This window comes from Narcine bancroftii, chromosome 10 (genome assembly GCF_036971445.1).
Source record: "Narcine bancroftii isolate sNarBan1 chromosome 10, sNarBan1.hap1, whole genome shotgun sequence".
NCBI classification, from domain to species: Eukaryota; Metazoa; Chordata; class Chondrichthyes; order Torpediniformes; family Narcinidae; genus Narcine; species Narcine bancroftii.
The window spans coordinates 68,236,143-68,258,323 of record NC_091478.1 but is presented as its reverse complement, the minus strand read 5'-3'; the positions used below and the strand labels follow the sequence as shown (position 1 = coordinate 68,258,323).

Here is a 22,181-nt window from a genome sequence, read left to right as displayed (position 1 = left end):
CACGGCTTAATTCTGCAACAAGAGTGGATAATTCGTTTAATTTGAAACTTAAGAATGATTTCTGCACCTGTTCCATAAAGGATGTGTTCAAAATTGCCACCTGTGGAACCGGGATCTATCTGAAACCTTGCCCACATTTTCATTGTAACTGAGGAACTGATGATGCTCAATATTTGTTAATAAGGTTCATCCAATAATAAAGTCAAGTGGCAACAGCTCAGCTATTTTTAAAAAGCAAATTCAAGATTATTTGATAAAAATTCTGTGTGAGTCTGCAATTTCATTTAAAAATACTTAAAATTGGGAAGTTTAATGATTTGCATGTGAGAAATTGGGGAGATGGCATAATCTGCTCAAGGAAGTAACAAATAAAATGCATGGCATGCAAAAATAATTCTCCAGATCTTTATTATATGGCATGCTTTTTAATAACTTGCATTTCTCAAACGTCAACACACTTCAAATATCTCCATAGAAATGAGACTCCTGTTTCCTCTATCACTGATTTTAAAAAGTAGTTAGAAAAGTCTCTCTTACACTAATTGGATCAACAGCCAAGGGGCAGCTTCAGACATCAACCAAACAAAATTATCCACACAAGGCGGATCACGTGTCTTTTAGTTGTTAGTAGCTGGCAAACATTCAGGCCATTTGATCTCCAGAATTTAAATTTATAGACAGGAATACTGGAAATACAAGGCAGTAAAAAGATCAAAGTCCAGCAAAAAAAATTTTTAACCATCTTAATGTGGTGAACTGATTACCTGGTTCCGCCCCATCCTGTGACTGCGCCTCTGAGCCTTCTCTCTTTTTTCCTGGTATAAAGCCTCTCCCCAGAAAGCCCGGGTCACGGCATAGGATGAGGTCCCTGTCCATTGTGTTTATTCAGTGATTCAGTCTCAACCTCTCGAGTTATTTACGGTGCGTCACTTACAAAGAAAGAATGATTGTGAGATGGATGGTAAGCAAATCTTCATTTGATATTCCATAGCAGACCCAGGATGGAGGCCTTGTTACTAAAGATTGGGAACTGCACGCTGGTCCATGCATGCGACACATGTCTAATATTGAAATCTTTAAACCAAGACACTATTTTCTGAGAGAAATTATTGAATGTGTACATGCTTCTACCATTTTGGAAAGAGGTTCTGCAGTGGGAGGTGGAGGGGATTGTAGTCATTCGGGGTATAACACTCACAGGGTGTGGTGGTACGACCACCAGCCTACTGCAGGGAGCGATCTCTCTACCTGCAGGAAGACCACCTAAGGGGTTGACTGCACCTGGCCGGCTGTCAATCAGCTGACCTGAATAGACCCCCTAGGGGGGTGACTCCACCTGGCCAGCTGTCAGTCAGCCGACCCAAATATAGACCTGAGCCGACTCATCCTGAGCTAGTCACACAGGAACCACCAAAGCAAGAACTGGTGTTTAGACTTTTACCTGAATAAACCCTGTTGTACAGTTTTGTGCTTGCTCGCTGCTACCTCAGCACACCACAATGGGTCACCTCACGAGTCAGATAGGGAAAGTGGCGGAGGATCACTGCCCCCTGTGTAAGGTGACCCACAGGTCACCTAACAATTGGTCACCTAAGCTCACAAGAACCATATCCTGGGTCAGCCCCCAGGTGCCAGATATAACATATGGTTGTATGCTCCAATCACTCTCTTTCTTCTTTGTCCTCTTGATGACGTAACTTCCCAAGCCACTCTATACTGGGGATTGTGAACAGTGCTAGAGGATTAACTAAATGTGAGGTGTGTAGATAGGCCGGGGCTCTCTTTCGCATGCATCTCAAAGGAAACCATTGTGGGTCCTTTGATCTAATTTTGAAATAGTTTCTTGAAGTTGTGTGCTATGTCTGCTTGTCATGGGAGGAGTGGCAGATATTGTTTGTTTTAACCCTCTGTGGTTGTGGTTAACTTAGACAATAGCAAAATCAGTTCACAGGTGAGTGTGCGTGAACCTGTTACATGTCTTTGTTAGGTGGTGTCCCCTCCTCCTCACACTGGCAGAACCCCTCTCCTCTTGTCAATAAAGTTCACGTTTTAATGCTGCCACATGTCCAGGGCTGTCAAACACTTCAAACTTGTACCCCACCACATGTAGTAGCTCAGCGACTACCAGTGAATCTGGTGTAATGACAGTGATCGTGGTTGCAAGGCAACTAGCAATACCTTACTGTTCGATTAGACTTGGCTGCCAGCAGGGGGCTGACACACAGCATGTAAGATCTGTAATGGAGACTTGCAGCCTCATGGACTGCCTCATGGTGTTGTTCATATCAACTTTAAAGAACCTTTTCCTTCATCCATGCGTTATCTTAAGAATTCACACATACGAATACAAGATGAAACATGGTGTCAGAAGTGGGATGAAGGAAATTAGAAGGAAATACTTTCAAAGGTAAAATCTAAAGTCAGCAACTGATCAGTGAAGAGAAGCCAAATGGAAGGATTACATCCACCAGCGAAACTTCAGCTGGCAGGTAATGTGGCTGAAAACTGGAACAGATTTAAACAGCATTTTGGATTGTATTTAGTGGCAGTCGGAACTGACAAGAAAAGTGATAAAGTGAAAGCATCAGTTTTCTTACATGTCGTGGGTGATGAAGCACTGGAGGTGTATAATGACTTCACATTTGCTGCTGAAGGAGACAAAATGAAACTGGAAAAAATAATGGAACAATTTGAGGGATACTGCATACCTAAACATAATGAAACATTTGAAAGGCACAGATTTTTCAAGTGTACAGAAAATGGAGGAAAGTATTGATCAGTATGTGACTGAATTGAGAAACAGAAACAAAACATGTGAATTTGATGGACTGACTAACTTGCTGATAAAAGACAGACTTGTGTGAGGTATTCCAGATAATCGTCTAAGGGAATGACTGCTAAGAGAGCAAAAGCTAGACCTGAAAAAAGCCTTAGCACTCTATAGAGCTGCAGAAACTGTAAAAATTCAGGCAAAAGAGTTTTCCAGTGAAACTAGCTGCAATGTGGATGCAATGAGCATAATCAGACATAAACCATTTAACAAAAGTGCGCCAAAGTGGAAAGAGAGGTGTGGCCACTGAACAAAAATGAAAGAGACAATCGAAAGCCATGTCATCAATCCAATATACAACACCTACCAAAAAAATGTCCAGCATATGGTAAAACATGCTATATGTGCATTAAAAGCAACCATTATGCCCATTGCTGTAGGAACCAAGTGCAACAAAGCAAGGTTCATGCAGTAGATGAAAGGAAGATAGAGGAATTCGATGTAGATGTGTGAATGAAAACAAGAAAGAAAACAAAGACTGGATGTTAAGATTAAAAGTGAATGACATATACATTTCAGTTAAATTGGATACTGGAGCACAAATTAATGTAATATCAGAGACTGATTTTAAGAAGATTAGATCCAGACCAAAGATGTATGGAACAAAAGTGAAGGTGACAGGATATTCAGGTACTGATATACCACTGCAAGGAGAATGCATGGTCAAAATGAAACACAAAGACAAAGAGCACATGCTAGCAATCTAGCAATCATCGTAGAACCAAAAGATGTACAGGCCATACTATGTTTAACAGCCTGTGAGAAACTGAACCTGGTAAAAAGAATCCTGTGGTGGAAAGTGAAGGAGAGACAGTCTATAATGAACTCATGAAAGAGTACACTGACCTATTTCAGGATCTAGGCTGCCTTCCAGGAGAACACCCGATCAGAGTGGATAAACGTGTGCCACTGATCCATGCATAAAAGTTATATTTGCACTTGAAAAGGAACTAAAAGCAGAGTTGGACAGGAGGGAAAGCCTGAATGTGATTCAGAAGATAGATGAGCCAACTGAATGGGTGAGTTCACTTGTCGTTGTGGACAAAAAGAATGGAAAGCTTAGAATTTTCCTGGATCCAAGAGATCTAAACAGAGCAATAAAGAGAGAACACTTTAACCTTCTGACACATGAAGAAATCATGTCATAGTTTACAAATGCAAAGTTTTTCAGCAAGTTAGATGCATCATTAGGATTTTGGCAGTTAAAATTGGATGAAACAAGTTCAAGACTGTGCATGTTCAATGGTACATTTGGCAGATACAGATTCCTAGGTGACCATCCGGAATTGCCTCATTTCCTGAAGTGTATCACAAAACTATCCATATGGTCTATGAGCACCTGGAAGGAGTTGATACCTTAATGGATGACATCGTAGTATGGGGAACTATGAGAATGGAACATTATGAGAAACTAAGGAAAGTGCTGGAAGCAACAAGGAAAACAAACCTGAAGCTGAATAAAGAGAAATTCCAGCTCGGGGTGACATAACTAACATTTGTAGGAGATATTATTGGCAGTGAGGGCATCAGATCAGATCCCAGAAAGGTGTCCGCCATTGGGAACATGTCAATGCAAGGCAACAATGCCGAAAGGTCGTACAGAGGTTTAATGGAATGGTCAACTATATGGGTAAATTCATATCCAACCTCTCAGAAAAGATGGCTCCATTGAGAAGACGAACAGAAAAGAACATTGAATGGGAGTGGAATCATGAGCACGAAAAGTTAGAGGGAACTAAAGAAACAGCTCACAGAGGAACCAGTTCTGAGGTTTTACGACCCAGCGAGACCCATCAACATATCATCAGTCGCATCACATAGTGGGTTTGGTGCAGTTCTTCTGCAAAAATATGATGACTGGCAACCCATTGCGTATGCATCACACTCAATAATGGACGCGGAGACACGATATGCTCAAATTGAAAAGGAGCTGCTCAGCAACACATAAAGATTTCATCAGTTTGTGTCAGGACAAGCAATCAGTATAGAGACTGACCATAAGCCCTTGATTGTATTGTTCCAAAAGCCATTAAATGAATGTCCACTGAGAATACAAAGAATAATGATTAGGCTGCAACCCTATACACTGAATGTAGCGTACACTCCGGGTGAGCTAATGTACACAGCAGACATGTTGACACGAGAGAGCCCCCAAACACCAAAATGGATGAAGACGTGAATATGGTCACAAGTGCACTGCCCATATCAGATGCAAAAATGGAGCTTATAAAATCAGAGACAAACAAAGATGAAACACTGAGACAAATGAGAAAAAACATCTTAGATGGATGGCCCAACATGAAGCAGGACCAGTCACCTGACATTTCAGAGTACTGCAACTGCAGGAGGGAACTACCAGTGGTTGAAGACGTCATCTACAAAGGAAGCAAAATCCTTATCCCAAAAAGCCTGAGAAAAGAGCTGCTAAAAAGGATCTATGGAGGACATCTTGGAATCAAAAAGTGAAAGAAAAGCGCACGAGAGGTGATATACTGGCCAAGGATCAACAATGATATAACAATGACATGACCAGCTATCATTAATAGACAACACTTTCCAAGTTCTGGTCTTCCCCAATTTCAAAATGTGTCATCTTCAAAGAAATGTAAGCATTGATATTCCAAATTACTATCTTATTAATTCACTCAATCAAACTTCGTAGTTGCAGCTGTAAGTAGCTTTAATTCATTGATAACACAATTAAACATTTTGCATAACTTTGCATTGAGATTGTCATAACAATGAGTAACAAAGGATACTGTATAATGATATAACGATATTCCACTTTAAACAGATATAAAAATAAGATGATTAAAAAGATGAAATAAGATGATTAAGATGAATTCAAAGAAAAGTATCTTTAGCTTACGTCTCTGTCACGATTCTTCAAAGAATGAGATACAAACTCTCAGTCCACTCGGATATTACGACATATGACGTCGTAGTAACTCTGGTAACAATATAAATGGATAGTCACAAAATTAGCTACAAATCGAAAACACAAGGTTTTAACCTTTACATTCTGGCCCATAATTATTATAATAGAGATTAATGACTAATATTTAATAATTACTCTTAAAGATACAAAAGTAAATATGGTAAATATAAGATTAGAAATCAAAACTTTCTGCTTCTTGTAAAAGACAGATTTTAGTAATAGATCGATTTAAGTTTTAATCCACGCTTTTGCATGGAACTATATCCACGATTTTCCCCAGGAACCAAGGATTTCTTGGTGCAGAATTGTCCATGATAATTACAATGTCTCTGCACAAAAAAATTGTGTTTAGCTATAGACCATTTTTGTCTTTCTTGTAATAATGAAAGATATTCCTTCATCCATCTTTTCCAAAATAAATCCATAATAAACTGCACTTGTCTCCATCTGCATCTTGCATAAATATCTTCTTTCTGAAATTGACCCGAAGGCATTAAAGGTTTACATTTAAGAAGTAAGAGATGATTCAGTGTACGTGCCTCGATGTCATTTGAATCCACATCTGACGATTAAACATCGAAGTAGCAATGAAGCTACTTCAATATGAATCGCTCTCGTAGTCAAACAAGTAAAAATAGCTCCATATCTTTTCAAAATCTTCTGCACTTTACTTGTAATGGACAAAAATAATCAACTCCCATGTATGTAAATGGGGGTTCATCAGGTGAAACTCTGTCTTGTGGCAAATCCGCCATTTGTTGATGTCCAGGTTTAGCATTTGAAACCTTCTCGATCTCATTAATTCTGTTAGTCACAAAGGGATGAAATCTCATGGTTTTGTTATGGATATATTTAAAACATAGAATCTGCTAACTCCATCTGTAACTCTATTCTTAACACAGTGTCCATTTTACTCGCCATAGTTGCGGCAGTCAATTCCATTTGAGGTATGGTGACTGGCTTTAATTGAGCCACTCTGGCCTTTCCCATTACAAATCCACAATATATTCACTCTTGGTTATTTTGCAGTGGTAAATAACTGACAGTACCAAAACCACCTTCGCTGGTGTCAGCAAAATGGTGTAACTGAGCAAATGTGGCAATTCCAAAGTCTGTAGATTTAAAACATCTGTCAACTTCAAAACTTTCTAACCTCTCAAGACTCTCAATTCAATTCATCCATTCTTGTGCGATGGAATCTGGTATAGTTTCATCCCATCCAAATTTTCTTCTGAACAATGCAGAATTTTCTTGATTATTAATACTACTGGTGCCAATATTCCCAAAGGATTGTATATTGATCTTTATGGTTGAAAGAATACCTCTTTTCGTCAAAGGTCATTCTTTCAAAACAAATTTGAATTTGAAAACATCAGATTGAACACACCATTGCCCTCCCAGAATTCTTTTGACAGGTAGAACGTCACAATCCAAATCAATATGTTTTATCTCCTTTGCTCTTTCTGTCTCAGGAATAACAGCCAACACATCTCAACTGTTGCTAATCCATTTTGTAAGGAAGAAACCTCCTTTATTACAGATCTTTACATTATTCCTTTGCTCCAGCACTGAAAATGATAGGTTAGGCTTTAATCCACATGGACACTCTCTAATCTGTCAAAAGGCTAGCTTCTTTGTCACATCGACCTCTTTTCAATCTAATCTTATGCTCCGATTTGCATCAATCTCTCTCCAAACTGAGGTCAAGAGATTCAGTTCCTGGCAGCATGGGCCTTTCACGAAAGCTTCCATTGCCTTGCATTCACAAGTTACCAAACCATGGCTTTTTTCTTATATGCACGGTTTCATGACTCTAAAGGAAATGGAGCAATTACAATTTTTCTCAAGCAAAATATTTCAGTAATGATTGGATCTAGAGCAGTGATTCTCAACCATTTTTCCCAACTCACATACCACCTTAAGTGATCCTTTACTAATCACACAGCACTTATGGCATAGGGAATACTTAAGGTGGTACGTGAGTGGAAAAAAAAGTTTGAAAACCACTGCCAAAGAGCAATTTTAAGAATCTACAAGGAGTGATGCTGTGCAAGGAAAGACTGCCATTCTTGACATCAATGTTTCAGTTGAACTCTGTCCCTCTCAGACATTGATGTTAAAGTCAACATTTCCTAAGTAGAGAAGCCTGATCATCAATTTCACCATCTCTCAACTATACCAACTCAAGACGATAGTCCAAGTGAAAATCACATTGATTTTTTTTCTTCTACCATGACTTCTGCATTTCACACATTTAACATTTTGCATTTTCCATATTCTTCCAGGATTTTCCATGTTATTTTATCCCTAATACTTCTTATTTCTCTTTTCTATAAATGTTATGTGACTAATGGAAATAAGGAAATGGCAGATAAATTGTATCAGCAGAATCTACTGGAGGAAGTCAATGGGCCAAACAACATCAGTGGGAAGAAAATAAATGAAACTTTTATCAGGACTGTATCAATTTTGGTGAATCCAAATCAACAGGTGGGAATCAAATACTTTCCCCATTAAGTCTGGAGTTAGGCAAGGCTGCCCTCTGTCTCTAGTCTTCTTTGTGTGTTGTATAGAGCCCTGTGCCAAAGCCATCAGGAAGGACAAGAGCATAAGAGGAGTGACTGTGCCAGGCAGCGGAGACACCCAGGTTAAGGCCTACCTGTACATGGATGATGTCACCATCTTCTGTTTGGATACGTGATCAGTCTAGAGACTGATATGCGGGCATTTTGAGTCCACATCGGGCACCAATCCTCTTCAGTGACTGGCCCAACCGGTCCACCATGCCCTTCACAGTCAGAACTGGCTATCTGAAGGTGCTGGGAAATCAGGTTTGGATGGCCTGAGGCATGCAACAAGCATTGACCAAAATGGATCGCTAAGGTCCAGCAAAAATTGGGACTGTGGGAGCAGTAATCCCTCTCAATAACAGAGAAGAACTTCGTCATCAGGTGTGAGGTGCTGTCGGTGCTGCTGTACGTGGTGCCAGTGTTGCCCATCCTCACACACCTGCGTGCCACAACCCCCCCACCCCCATCGATGTGATCTACCAAGATCATTTTCTGAAGAGGGTGCAACAAATCATTGAGGAATCCTTTCACCCTGCACACAGCATCTTTCAGCTACTCCCATTGGGGAAGAGATACAGAAATATCAGAGGTAGCACCACCAGGCTGAGGAACAGCTTCTTCCCACAGGCAGTGAAAATGCTGAATGACCAATGGAACTGCTCATACGAACCATCTGAGACTCTCATATGTTGAAAAAAACCCCAAAAATTTATTTACTTATTTGTCATGGTTGAAATATTTGACCTGCATGTGTACTGTTCATCTGTATGTACGCTATGTCTGGTTGTGTGTCTGCGTGTTTTACACCGAGGAACGAAAATGCTGCTTCATTGCTTAGTACAATCAGATGGCAATAAACTTGACTTGACTTGGCAATCATGCATTGGGAGGACTGAACACAATGAGAAGGACCAAGGAATGGTAGTTAGGACTTGGAATTAAATATATTAGGGTTGAACATCGCTTGACAAAAAAAAGTTGGAGAAATGGGACTTACTAGGAATAGCAAATTGTCATACTGAGCCAAACAGTCATTGGTGTAAAGTGAGTAGAGCAGGAGACTAAGGATGCAGCCCTGTGGTGCTCTAGTACTGATGGAGATTGTGGAGGAGATGTACTTATCAATCTTCACTGATTGTGATCTGGAGGTGAGGAAATCCATGATCCAATTACACAGTTGGGTGTTGAGTCCCAGGTCTTAAAGTTTGCTGATAGGCTTTAAGGGGATGATGGTGTTAAATGCCCGTGTTAGGCAAATTGGAACAGATCCATGTTACCGCTCAGACAGGAACTGATATGCTTCAACACCAGCCTTTTAAAATACTTCATCACTGTTGATGTGAGGGCCACTGGTCGATATTCATTTAGCCAGGTTACTACACTCTTCTTGGGCACCGGTATGATTGATGCCTGTTTGAAACAGGTGGGTACCACGCCCCGTCAGAGTGAGATGTTGAAGATATCCATAAATACATTGACAAGTTGGTCAGAACAGGTTTTTAATACTCTGCCGTGTATTCCATCCGGTCTGGATGCTTTCCTTGGATTGTTCTCCTGAAGGCAGCCCGCACGTCATCCTTGGATACAGACAAGATAGGATCATCAGGGGTCATGGGGGTGAGCAGTCATGGTTCTTCCTTGTTCTCGTAGTCGAATCAGGTGTAGAAGCCATTTTCATCTGAGAGAGAAGCTTTTCCATTTCCTTCCGCACTGGATTTAGTTTTGTAGCAGGTTATGTCATTGAGACCCTGCCACAGTTGTTGGCTATCCTTCGTTGTTTCGATTTTTATCCAGAAAATCAACTTCACCCAGGAGATGGCTTTCTGTAGGTCATACTAGCTCCTTCTGTTGTGATCTGGAACTCCAGACTTAATTGCCCGTGATCTGGCTCTCAGCAGGTTCTGGATTTCATCCAGGGCTTCTGTTTGGGGAAAAATTTGGAGGAGACACGCTCATCCAGAGCTGTTTTGATAAGACTGTAACAGCCCTGATGTAATCATTCAAATCCTCAGCTGTGTTTATGAACACTATCCAATCCACTGACTCGAGGAAATCCTGTAACTGTTCTTCAGTCTCCTGCAACCACCTTCTGGCTGTCCTGCCCTTTGAGCCTCTCTTTTTAGGCTCTGTCTGCATGAAGGCAGAAGGAACACAGCCATGTGATCTGACTTGCCAAAATGCGGACTCAGTGTAGCAGTGATCGAGAGTGCTGGGACGTCTGGTACAGCAGGTTACATGCTTGTGGTAGCTGGACAGGATTTTCTTGACACAGACCTGGTTAAAGTCACCGACTAAGATTGGTGGTCTGACGGGGTGGAAGGCAAGATTTTGCTGAGTTGCATCAAGGAGATGTGATAAAATAAAAAGAGCAACAAGAAAACAGCTCCAATGGATGGAATCAACACCAAGCAGACAGGAAGATGGGTGCGACTGCTGGAAGTCAATCATCCTTGCCTCAGAACATCATTGCAGAAGTTCCATAGGCCATTCCTATATTTAACCATGTGCAGTTAGTTCATCAATAACCTTCTTTGCATCAAAAGGTCAGAAGTAAGAATTTTGTTGATTCCGCTGGACAACAATTTTTTTAAATGGTTTGCTTCCTGAAAAAAAAAAATTGGTATTATGATAGACAACTTCAAGCTGAACACAAAGATAATTTCAGATTTGCTGTATCATGTAAGAAGTTAGAAAAACATTAAATTAACTTTTATTGAAGTTAGCATTAAGCACATACTCGCCACAAATGTAACAGAATGTATCGCAGCTGTTGTGACATTGATGAGACATTTCTGCTGTGTTGAATCTTCCTGAAGACAATAAATGCTATTGTTAAGTACACTCACTGTGTTATGGCTTGAAGAACATATGCATCAACATACGTTCAAAGTATATCATCTGTAGATGGGAGCTTCTTCTATAGCCTATCTGCATCTATCCTGGCCAAGCATGCCCAGGCCTAAAACAACACTTACATGATCCCTGCACTGAGTACATGCCCAGGAATGTTTGGACTGACCAAAACAGCTTGCTTTGTAAGTAATTATACTAGTAGATTTTGTGGTAAACAGTTAACCACAAGATTTTGATGGTTGGGGACTTGGATATGTAAAATATCAAGGTGAGATGGATAGTCTTGACCTTGTTGGAGACGGTCATTGCCTGCCACTGTTTTTGGTGTGGCTTTATTTGCCATTAATAATGGCTGCTTCCAGCAGGACATGGCCTTCTGAGACTGATCCTACCCAGAGCCCTTTGCTTGTTCCCCCTTTCTCTTTACTTTGATCAGTTAATGAGGTTGATGGTTGTTGCAGTCTTTAGTTAATAAAATCCTGATAGTTTCACAACTCCAGCCTTTTGTGATTATTAATGGTGCATCAGGACAGGAAATCACAAAATACTGTAGGTTATATCCAATAAAATGGTATGTGTTGAGAAAATTTTAAAGTGAAGTTCATAATCAACAGCCCAAAATCCATAAAATACATCCAAAAGTGTTCAGGAAACAAAATATATGTTGTCCAGTGTTATCGTATAATGCCCAATTTCATTCACAAATCCTCAGTAAATGAAGTTATCCTTGCTGGCAAGACCTAGTATGTACTCAGGTATGGACATTAATGGCAAATAAAGCCACACCAAAAACAGAGGCAGGCAATGACCGTCTCCAACAAGGTCAAGACTATCCATCTAACCTGATATTTTACATATCCAAGTCCCCAACCTTCAAAATCTTGTGGTTAACTGTTGACCACACACTGCACCATGCACACAAATATGATGGCTTCAAAACCAGCCAGGGGCTCGGTTTCCTGTGGCTATTTATCGACCTCCTGAAGTCCTAAAGCTATAGATCAGTCAAGAGTATGATGGGGTACTCTCCCTTGTTGGGTCGAGTGCAGCCCCAACAAATTTCAAGAAGCTTGGTGCCATACTTATTGACACCCTACTGCAACCTCAAACATGCATTCGTCCCACTGCTTCTATTTGTTTCAGCTGCTCTGACAGCACTTCCCAGATGTGCAACCTCAAAGTTTCAGACATATAGGAGCACAATGTTCCGCTGCAAATCACTTACCAGTGCGACTTCGCTGAGACGAAAATAGAATTCCATACCCAACAGCTTTGTGGGAATATCTTCAATGGAAGAACAACAGTGATTCAAGAAGATGGCTCACCACTTTCACAAGGACAGATAGGGATAGCCAGTTAATGTTGGACTTGACAGTGATGTCCAGATCCAGAAAAGTGAATATCCTAAGTAAAATAAATAGAATTTATATATATATATATATATATATATAAACTCTGTTAGACTAACAGGATCTTAAACCTATATTCTTTTTCCCTTGATATTATTTTTAAATAGTGGGGTTACATTTGTAAACTGACAACTAACTGCCCTAACCAGCTGCATAATAGAAGAAGCAGCTAGATATTTTTGAAGGAACTGGCATGTGGTTACACGCAAGACTGATGTAGCTAATGTGTTAATACAGGAGGAATGTTCCTCGGGCTGGTGAATTATGGGCAATGAGCCCATTAACTCTAATATCGTCACAAATAAACTAGAGTCACTTCGAAAAATTGCCAGCACAGAATCATTGTTCTGGTATCATGCATTTATCACTGTTGGCCCAGAAATTTAAAATGGATAAATTAAATGGGAAGGCTGTCACAACAAAATCATGACGCCACTTTTGAAGTGCAATCTCCGTTGTAATGTAAAAAACTTGTTTCTTTTTTAAAAATATATATGAATAATTTTAACTGTTTCATTGATTTTTAAGATTTTGAATGTTTTTGAATATTGGGGATAATCAGAAATATCCAAAATGTTTAACAGGATAATAATCATCTAAATCTAATCTAGTACAAAACACCTCGAGCAAGTAATATACAGGTCTGTGATTTTAAGATTGTGCGGTGAACGTAAAGTACAAAGAGGAATTTTCAGAAATAAAAATTATAGTTAGACATCCTGTAATGCTGTGATAAATACCACCAAATATTTGGGAGGTATTCATTTAATCAGCATTTATAAAGCTTATACTGTTCAGTCAAAAAAAAAGAGAAGCAATGATGCCAACTTACCTCGTGGTATGTCGAAAACATCAGCAATCCAGTTTTGGCACAGTTGGCATAGCGGTTAGTGCAACACCTTTACAGCGCCAATCTTCGGGTCCGGACCAGAGTTCAAATCCCGTGCTGTCTGTAAGGAGTTTGTACATTCTCCCTGTGTCTACGTGAGTTTTCTCCAGGGGCTCCAGTTTCCTCCCACCCTTCAAAAGCGTACTGGGGTGTAGGTTAATGGGGTGTAAATTGGGCAGCAGGACTTGTAGGGCCGAATTGGCCATTTACCGTGCTATATGTCTAAATTTTTTTTAAATTCTGACTTGTTCATATCATTTATTCCCATGCAAGATCACTGATATGAATCTTTGAGACCAAGCAAGATTTGAATCAGGATATATCCTGATTATAGAAACAAAAGTTAACAAATGTTGTCCTTGAATAGAGGTGTTTTAAAATACACTGCAAATTTTAGATGATATTTGGCTATAAATATGAATTTGGACATACAGCAAGGCAACAGGCCCTTTCAGCCCACAAGCCCGTGCCACCCACTTACACCCAATTATCCACAACCCCTGGTACATTTTTGAATGGTGGGCGGAAACTGGAGACCCTGGAGGAAACCCATGCAGACATGGGACATCATACAAACTCCTTACAGACAGTGTGAAATTCAAACGTCGGTCTCAGTCGCTGGCACTGTAACAGCGTTGCGCTTGATCTGCCCTAAAACACTTCTTTATGCTTACATTTATATTGTATAGAACGAACTTGATTTATCTCAGTACACACTCCTAAGCAGAACTTCCAATCCACCCCTCCTCCCCCAGCTCCAACTCTTGCTGGCCAGCTCTTGCCTCACCCTCACCTCTTCCATCTGTCTATTTCCCCTCTACCACTCCAGAAGAAGGGTTTCAAGCCCATTCTTTGACTCTCCATTTCCCTCCACAGTTCTTTTTTTTAAATTTAGCGGCTCTCTGGCTCACAAGCCCATGCTGACCAAAAACACCCCATACCTTTTTCAAAGGGTGGGAAGAAACTGGAGGACCCGAGGGATAGCCACCCGGCCACAGGGAAACCCACATAGCAGCTCCAATATTCAAGCAGCTACAAGGTCTGTGATATTGTAAACCATGGGACAAGCATTCACCCCTCACCCCCACCCGAAACTCTCCTATGAACGAGCAAGTCAATTAAGCAACAGTTTTTGGATGAGTTGGTAGAAGATAATGGGAGGAAACAACCACACACAGAGAGTTCAGTGTGAGTTATCAGATCAAGTGTTCTGTGTCATGGGGCAAGGCTGGGTCACTCAGGAAGAGAGTGCAACTAAAAACTGGAGAGATGATCAGGCAGCCTGATAAAACCGGGTGATAATGTGGGGAAGTAGGAAAGTGTGAGACTCAGCGGGTTCAACTAATTTGAATATGATGTCAATGTGCTTGTGGCAACAAGTTAAACTATGTTATGCAATGAAACTGCCAGGCTTTGATTTTAATTTAGTTTTAAACCACAACTCAATATTTACTTTGTTGTAGTAATTATGAATACTGTATGTTCAAAGAACAGAGAACAAGTGTAATCTATTTTCAATTTATCAGTTATTATCGGCTCAGATTAACTGTAAATCACAAACTTCTGACCCCATTTCAATATCCAGATATAATATGTCAACTTTTCTCTGTCGACTTCTCCAATTTCAGTTCAACATTTCCCGAGTTTGGTTTTTTTCTTATCCCTGTCTCCTTTCCTACAGCTCCCCACCTCTTCCCATCCCCTCCATTCAGAGAGCTAACCTCTACCTTTATTACTTCCCAGATTTTTTCTCTTCTCCCCCATGACCTCTTCCCTATTAGCTGGTGCTCCTTCCCTCCCCTCTCCTTTTTATTCAGGCACCTGACTGCTTTGTGCTTGACGAAGGTCTCTGGCCCTTTTCTAAGGTAACCCTTTATGCCCTGGAGATGATGCATGACCTACTGAGTTTCTCTTGCACTTTTCCACCCAACCCAGTGGTTCTCAACCTTTTTCTTTCCACTCACAGACCACTTTAACTAATCTCTATGGCATAGGTTTTCTGTGATTAGTAAGGGATTACCTAAGGTGGTCTGTGAGTGGAGAGAAAAAGTTTTAAAACCAGTTTTAATCGTACCTCATTGACTCGTTATGTGCACGGATTCATAACTCCAAAGGAAATGGGCCAATTATCATTTTTCTCAAGTAAAATATTTCAGTAACAATTAGGTCTAGAGCAGTGATTCTCAACCTTCCCTTCCCACTCACAGACCACATTAAGCAATCCCTTACTAATCACAATGGGATGTGAGTGGAAAGAAAAAGGATGAGAACCACTGGCCTAACCCCAGAGATCACTTGATTGACAATGATGTCATGTAACGTTTGCAGATGATACAAAGGAGGAAATAGGGATGCTCCAGATTAGGTCCTTCTGCAGCCTCCCTATTTGAGAAAATGGGCAGAGAAGTGGCCAATGAAATAGAAAGCACTTTGGTAGAAAAAATAAAATGGTAGACCATTTTTTAAAAGGGGGAGAAAACTGAAAATATCCAGATGAAAATGGACTTGAAAGTCCTCATGTGGGATAACCTGAAGGTAAATGTGCATGTTAAGTCGGTGGTGAAGAAGGTAAATACAATACTGGTATTCATTTCAAGAGGAATAGGATACAGGGATGTGATGTTGAGGCTTTATGAGACACTGCTGAGACTTCACTTGGAGTATTGTGAGCCAAATATGTGTTCCTCAGTTATGAAAGGATGTGTTAACGTTTGAGAGGGTTCAGAGGAGGTTCACTAGGATGATTCTGGGAATGAAAGGGCTATCCTGTGAGGAACGTTTGACAGCTTTTGGCCTGTACTCATTAGAATTTAGGAGAATGCCATGGTATCTAAATGAAACATTTTGAATGTTGAAATGCCTGGACAGAGTTGATGTAGAAAGATTGTTGCCCATGGTGGGAAAGTCTTGGACAAGTGTGCACAACTTCAGGATTAAAGGGTCTCCACTTAGAACAGGGATGTGAAGGAGTTTGTTTGGCCAGAGGGTGGTAAATCTGTGGAATTTGTTGCCACAGGTGGTTGTGGAGGCCAGGTCAAGGAAGAGATTGATAAGTCCTTAGTTACCCAGGGCATCAAAGATCAGGCAATGGGGCTGAGTGGGAAAATGGACCAACTCATGTTTTTCAAGGATTGCAGAGGGATTTGGACTGCTTAGAAAAATGGGCTGAAAAATGGCAGATGGAATTTAATGCTGATAAGTGTGAGGTGCTTCATTTTGGTAAGAAGAATCAGAACAGGACATACGTGGTAAATGGGAGAGCATTGATGAATACAGAAGAGCAGAAAGATTTAGGAGTAACGGTACATCGTTCCCTGAAGGTAGAAACTCACGTGAATAGGGTGGTGAAGAAGGCTTTTAGTATGCTGGCCTTTATCAATCATTGCATGGAATATAGGAGTTGGGAGGTGATGTTGAGATTGTATAAGACGTTGGTGCGGCCTAATTTGGAGTTCTGTGTGCAGTTCTGGTCGCCTAATTATAGGAAGGATATAAACAGAGTGGAGAGAGTGCAGAGAAGGTTTACCAGAATGTTACCTGGGTTTAAGCATCTAGAGTATAGGGAGAGATTGGACAGATTAGGTCTTTATTCTTTGGAGCATAGAAGGTTGAGAGGGGATTTGATAGAAGTATTTAAGATTATGAAAGGGATAGACAGAGTGGATGTGGATAGACTATTTCCTTTAAGAGGAGGAAAGATTAAAACAAGAGGACATGAGTTAAGAATTAAGGGGCAGAGGTTTAGAGGTAACATGAGGGGGAACTTCTTTACTCAGAGAGTGGTAGCCGTGTGGAATGAGCTTCTGGGAGAAATAGTGGCGGTGGAGTCAATTGTATTATTTAAGAAAAGGTTGGACAGGTATATGGATGAGAAGAAGATGGAGGGTTATGGGCATTGTGCAGGGAGGTGGGACTAGAGAGGGGTGTTTGGTTCGGTGCGGAGTAAAAGGGCCTAATGGCCTGTTTCTGTGCTGTAATTGTTATGTTATATGTTATGTTATAAATGGTGGGGCAGGTTCAATGGGCTGAATTTCTGCTCTTCATATGGTGATATGTATGAAGGCTCAATAACTAACAATACTCTGTATAGACTAAATGATAATAAGAATGTATGGAGCAAATTACACAATATAAAAACTTTTTGTATACATCTTGACTGTGCATGAAGTTTATTTTTGAAAATTAAAAGAATGGCTGATATCTTCTTTTCCAATTTTGCTTGGCTACATGAAGAGACCTTTATTCAAGCACTTGCGATAATGATTGACTGAAGCTCTCAACTTTCAATGTAGGCGTTCAAGAATAGTGACACTTCAAAGGCCCCTTTAATCTTGCTCAGTAGATTTAGGACAGCTTGAATTTTTTGTTGCTGCATTTTGCAGGCGAAGACATTTAAAAGCAGGTAGATCTCAACCTACCTATAAATCCAATCATTGGGAAACAGATTTGTGATAAACTTTTCTGATTCGGAATGTGATTCTTTCATCAGACACTGTTCTTTCTGATCCCATCTCCAGATGGCCAACCTATACCCCCCGCCCCCCCACCCCCATACTTCTATGCTCAGAATAACACATAAACAAAGCAAAAGGAGAATGTGGCCATGTGTAATTTTACAACGGCATCCTCAGAATTAAAGGAAGAACTAATGTTGTTCATACAGAAGGTGAAATTGTAGAGTGTTCCTATGTGGAATGATTCATTTGTTTGATTTGCAAATCAACTTGCTAATGTTTATAGAAGAAACAATAGCAGATTTCTGTGGCACAAGACCAACAGTGGCTATTCCCTCCCTAGAAAGAAAAATGGAACGCTATACTACATAACATAGTGAATCGCTGCTACAGCACCAACGACACAGGTTCAAATCTGGCACTGTCTGTAAGGAGTTTATACGTTCTCCCTGTGTCTGCGTGGGTCTCCTCTGGATACTCTAGTTTCTCCCCACTCTTCAAAAGCTGTAGGTCATTTAGGTGTATTTAGGCAGCTTGGGCTTGTGGACTGAAAAGGCCTGTTATCATGCTGTATGTCTAAATATTTTTTAAAAATATTATTTTCTTTCTCATTAGAAGAGAAGGGCTGAATTTGGTCTCAATGTCAAACAGCACTTGACATGAGTTGTGCATTCCCTCATCCAAAGGGTTTCTGTGGGATTTTGTCGTGCAAGTGGAGACCATTTCATTTTCACACCTTCTTTGGGTACCTTGATCCGATGTGAACAGTGCAAATAATAGTTTATTTCCAAAAGTAATCCAGTTGAAAAAGGAAATTAACTGTCTGAATCAGGAAGTCCCATTTCAAAAAAATATTATTCAGCAAATGCAGAGCATAAGATAAAGAGGGAGAATGAGAGGGAAGGGAAGAGAGAGAAATAATGAGGTCAAAAAGAAAGATTTCTTTTAAATCTTCACCAGTGATTAAAATCTGAAAGAATGAGGTTTCACATTTGTAAACAACTCAAGCAGATTATTTGGCAGTACTTAAAACTTTTGAAAAATCCCCACATTTTCTATTGTGATTGTAGAGGTTCTCAACCATTTTCTTTCCACTCACATACCACCTTAAGTAATCCCTATGCCATCGTTGCTCTGTGATGAGTAAGGGATTGCTAAAGGTGGTATGTGGGTGGGAAGGGAAGGTTGAGAATCACCCAATTGTTACTGAAATATTTTGCTCGAGGAAAATGGCCATTGGCCCATTTCCTTTGAAGTTCTGAAACCGTGCACATGACGAGTCAATGAGGTACGATTAAACCAGTGGTTTTCAACCTTTTTCTTTCCACCTTAAGCAATCCCTTACTCATCACAGGGCACCTATGACATAGGGATAATTTAAAGTGGCATGTGAGTGGAAAGAAAAAGGTTGAGAACCACTGGTTTAATAGTTATATTTGAAATTCGAACTCATGAAATTGCAGATGCTGTAATCAGCATAACACTGTTATGGGCCAGTTTATGGAGCAAAAGGGAAGGCTTAGCAGCAACTGCAATCACTGGAAATGACTACCCCATTTACATTTGATATATTATCATAGTAAAATTTTGGCACATTGTCTAATCTGAATATAAGTATTGGACCAAAGTTTCTGCACCTGTGATGTCATTAATGAACAATTGAAACCAAATAATAATGAACTGAGTAACGATTATTTGGATAGATTGCAAGCTGGACTAAGAATGTGGGAAGTCAAAACAATTAAAACCTGATTTTATCTCCCCATAGTTATGTAATGTGCAAACCATTTCTATTGTTCTGTAATACCCCTTCCAAAATTCAATCTTACTACTGAAAAGTAAATCTTCCATAAATTAAAAAAGGTAAATCCAACTTAACTTGGTTGTACAGTGGAGCAATTGGCACACACCTCACTACCTGAGCATGTAGCTTTGAGATTTTAATTCCCAAAATCCATCCGAAAATTCTAATGCTCTGTCCAATCAGAATCAATAATTATATCATCTGGCGGCATTTTTGACTGTCGATGCCTTGGTTAGAAAATGATTGCCTTTTAAACCTGTCAATTATTTAAATATTTCGCAGAATTGCATAATGTTCAATGTAATTGATGTTAAATCGGTGTATTTTTAAAAAGAGAACACTGCCTTTATTTAAAAAGGAGGTTAGAGCAACTGTATTATGACATGAAAGTAAGATTTAGTGTCATGCAAGAGGATCTGTTGGTCAACAAGTACATAGAAAGCTTTAATAGACAAAGTAATTATTAAACAAAGGTTTATTCATGATCCTGACCCACAAAAAATGTGATGCCCCTTTTTGAAGTGTTCTCCAGATCACATGAGGAATGCATGATTCTACAGATGACTTTTTAGCAGGGATTTCAGTAAAAATAAAATTCTGATTAAATAATGGGAAAAGCCGAAGAAATAAATAACAATTTTTACATGTTAATACAATTATCTTTCAGTTTTGCTGAAGGCAGAACTAGCTAAAGCTGAACTATCTATAACTTTATTGTAGAATAGCCAACATTTTCGAGAGAGTAAACTACCAGGGCCTGAAAATTCTTCCACATCCACAGGATACGTCAAAGTGTTGGTGCATGGAGGATCTGCATCTGTTTATCCCACCAGACAACATTTATCATACACAAAACCCTGAAGCTCAGAAGTAATGGAATGGCTTTGGCTGATTTTAAAATGCCTTTCCTCCACCTGTCTCTGTCCCTCACAGAGATAGTTGACAGGAAGGGTCAGGAAATGGAATGGTGGTTTTGAGGTTGAGGGAGAAAATGTTAGCCATGCAATCTGGGTTGGGTCCGGGAGTGTGCACGTGCAAGCAGTCGGGAACCTTGACGACATTGCTGTAAAGTGAATGATGAAGAACACCAAGGGATGTACTTTTACCTGACGCCAAGGCAGAACTCAACTGTTCAGCTACAATGTGGTTCTGAATTTCTGTGGCTTCAAATGGGTTACAGAATTTTCGTTAGTGATACCAAAACATATAAAGGTTAAAACCTTATGTTTTTGATATGTAGTTAATTCTATGACTATCCATTTAAGGAAAATTGTTATTTGTAGTGTTACCATAGTTACATCATTGCATGTGGCCATACAAGATCTTGGGTTGCATGAACTGAACTGTTAAATGCAGAAGGAAACAACCCAAAGGTTCAGCTGATAGTTTTTTGAACATTAGGTGCATGAAACACCTAAGTGAAAGTGTAATCCAATGTCTTTTTTTCCATTTAGATGTTCTACAGTCACCTCCTAGTGCGTTTCATTTAACAATCCAGTCAAGAATCAGTAACACATAAATCTAACGAAGGAAATGGAGTTACAATTCTGACAAAGCTGGCACGTGAACAAGGTGCATGAGGATTGCCCAATCCCTTCCTCCTTAATCCTGACTATTTCAACGAAGGTTAACTTACTTAATTTTAATGATACAGTGCAGGAGAAGGCCCATGAAATCCATATCGTCCAATTGCACCGATTGGTCTATCAACACCGTACGTTTCGGAGGAAACTGCAGCAACCAGAGAAAACCCATGGGGAGAACGCACACAAACCCCTTTTTTACAGACTGCATTAGATTCAAACCCGGGTCGCTGGCACTGTAATTGCATTGCGCTAACTGCTAAGCCAACCGTGCCACCGGTTTGCATTAGTTAAAGATTCTGTGATCCTTCAAAGATGGAAATTCATGGCATCATTAAAAGTGAAATGTGACTGAATAATCCAGTGCAAGTCAAATCTAGAGAAAGAATATGAAATCCACAGTTTTCAAATTTAATCATTTTGGGACAAATCTTCTACCAAGGTCTGCACAGATTTCCCATAAAGTACAGTGAACAGAGCTGCTGTCTTACTGGATCAACCTGGAGAGGACCCACTGATACAGAACTCCAGAGGACAGATTCAACCTCAAAACCACAATTCAGCAGAAAGAGCTCATGACCAATAGTTCAAGGACTACTAATGTAAATATTTGTACAAAATGTTGATATAAAGCACCACTAATAACCAGATTGGCAAATTTGTATAATCACCTTTCCCTGATGGTTTCAGAATGTATATAAGCTGCCGATAAGATTTCACATATTTGCTTCCCTTACCATTTTAATTATTAAACAATCAATCTTAATATTAACAAAGATACTGAACAAAACATGGTCATGGAAATTCCATTGGGTGACCCAATGACCTGGGTCTCAGTATCCCACTATGCA

The 22,181-nt window shown here is 39.9% G+C and overlaps 2 long non-coding RNA genes across 2 annotated transcripts in view; one reads left to right on the top strand and one right to left on the bottom strand.

The window, feature by feature from the left end:
• LOC138744687 (uncharacterized) overlaps nucleotides 1-22,181 on the top strand; it is a 40,497-nt gene that overhangs the window by 9,626 nt on the left and 8,690 nt on the right. The window contains exon 2 of the long non-coding RNA XR_011345706.1: nucleotides 21,202-21,319. This is a non-coding gene — a long non-coding RNA (uncharacterized lncRNA). The remainder of the gene's footprint in view (nucleotides 1-21,201; nucleotides 21,320-22,181) is intronic.
• LOC138743953 (uncharacterized) lies at nucleotides 772-10,933 on the bottom strand. Its single transcript, XR_011345135.1, has 3 exons — nucleotides 9,336-10,933; nucleotides 5,700-5,780; nucleotides 772-929 (listed from the first exon to the last, which is right to left on the bottom strand). It is a non-coding gene; the product is annotated as an uncharacterized lncRNA (long non-coding RNA).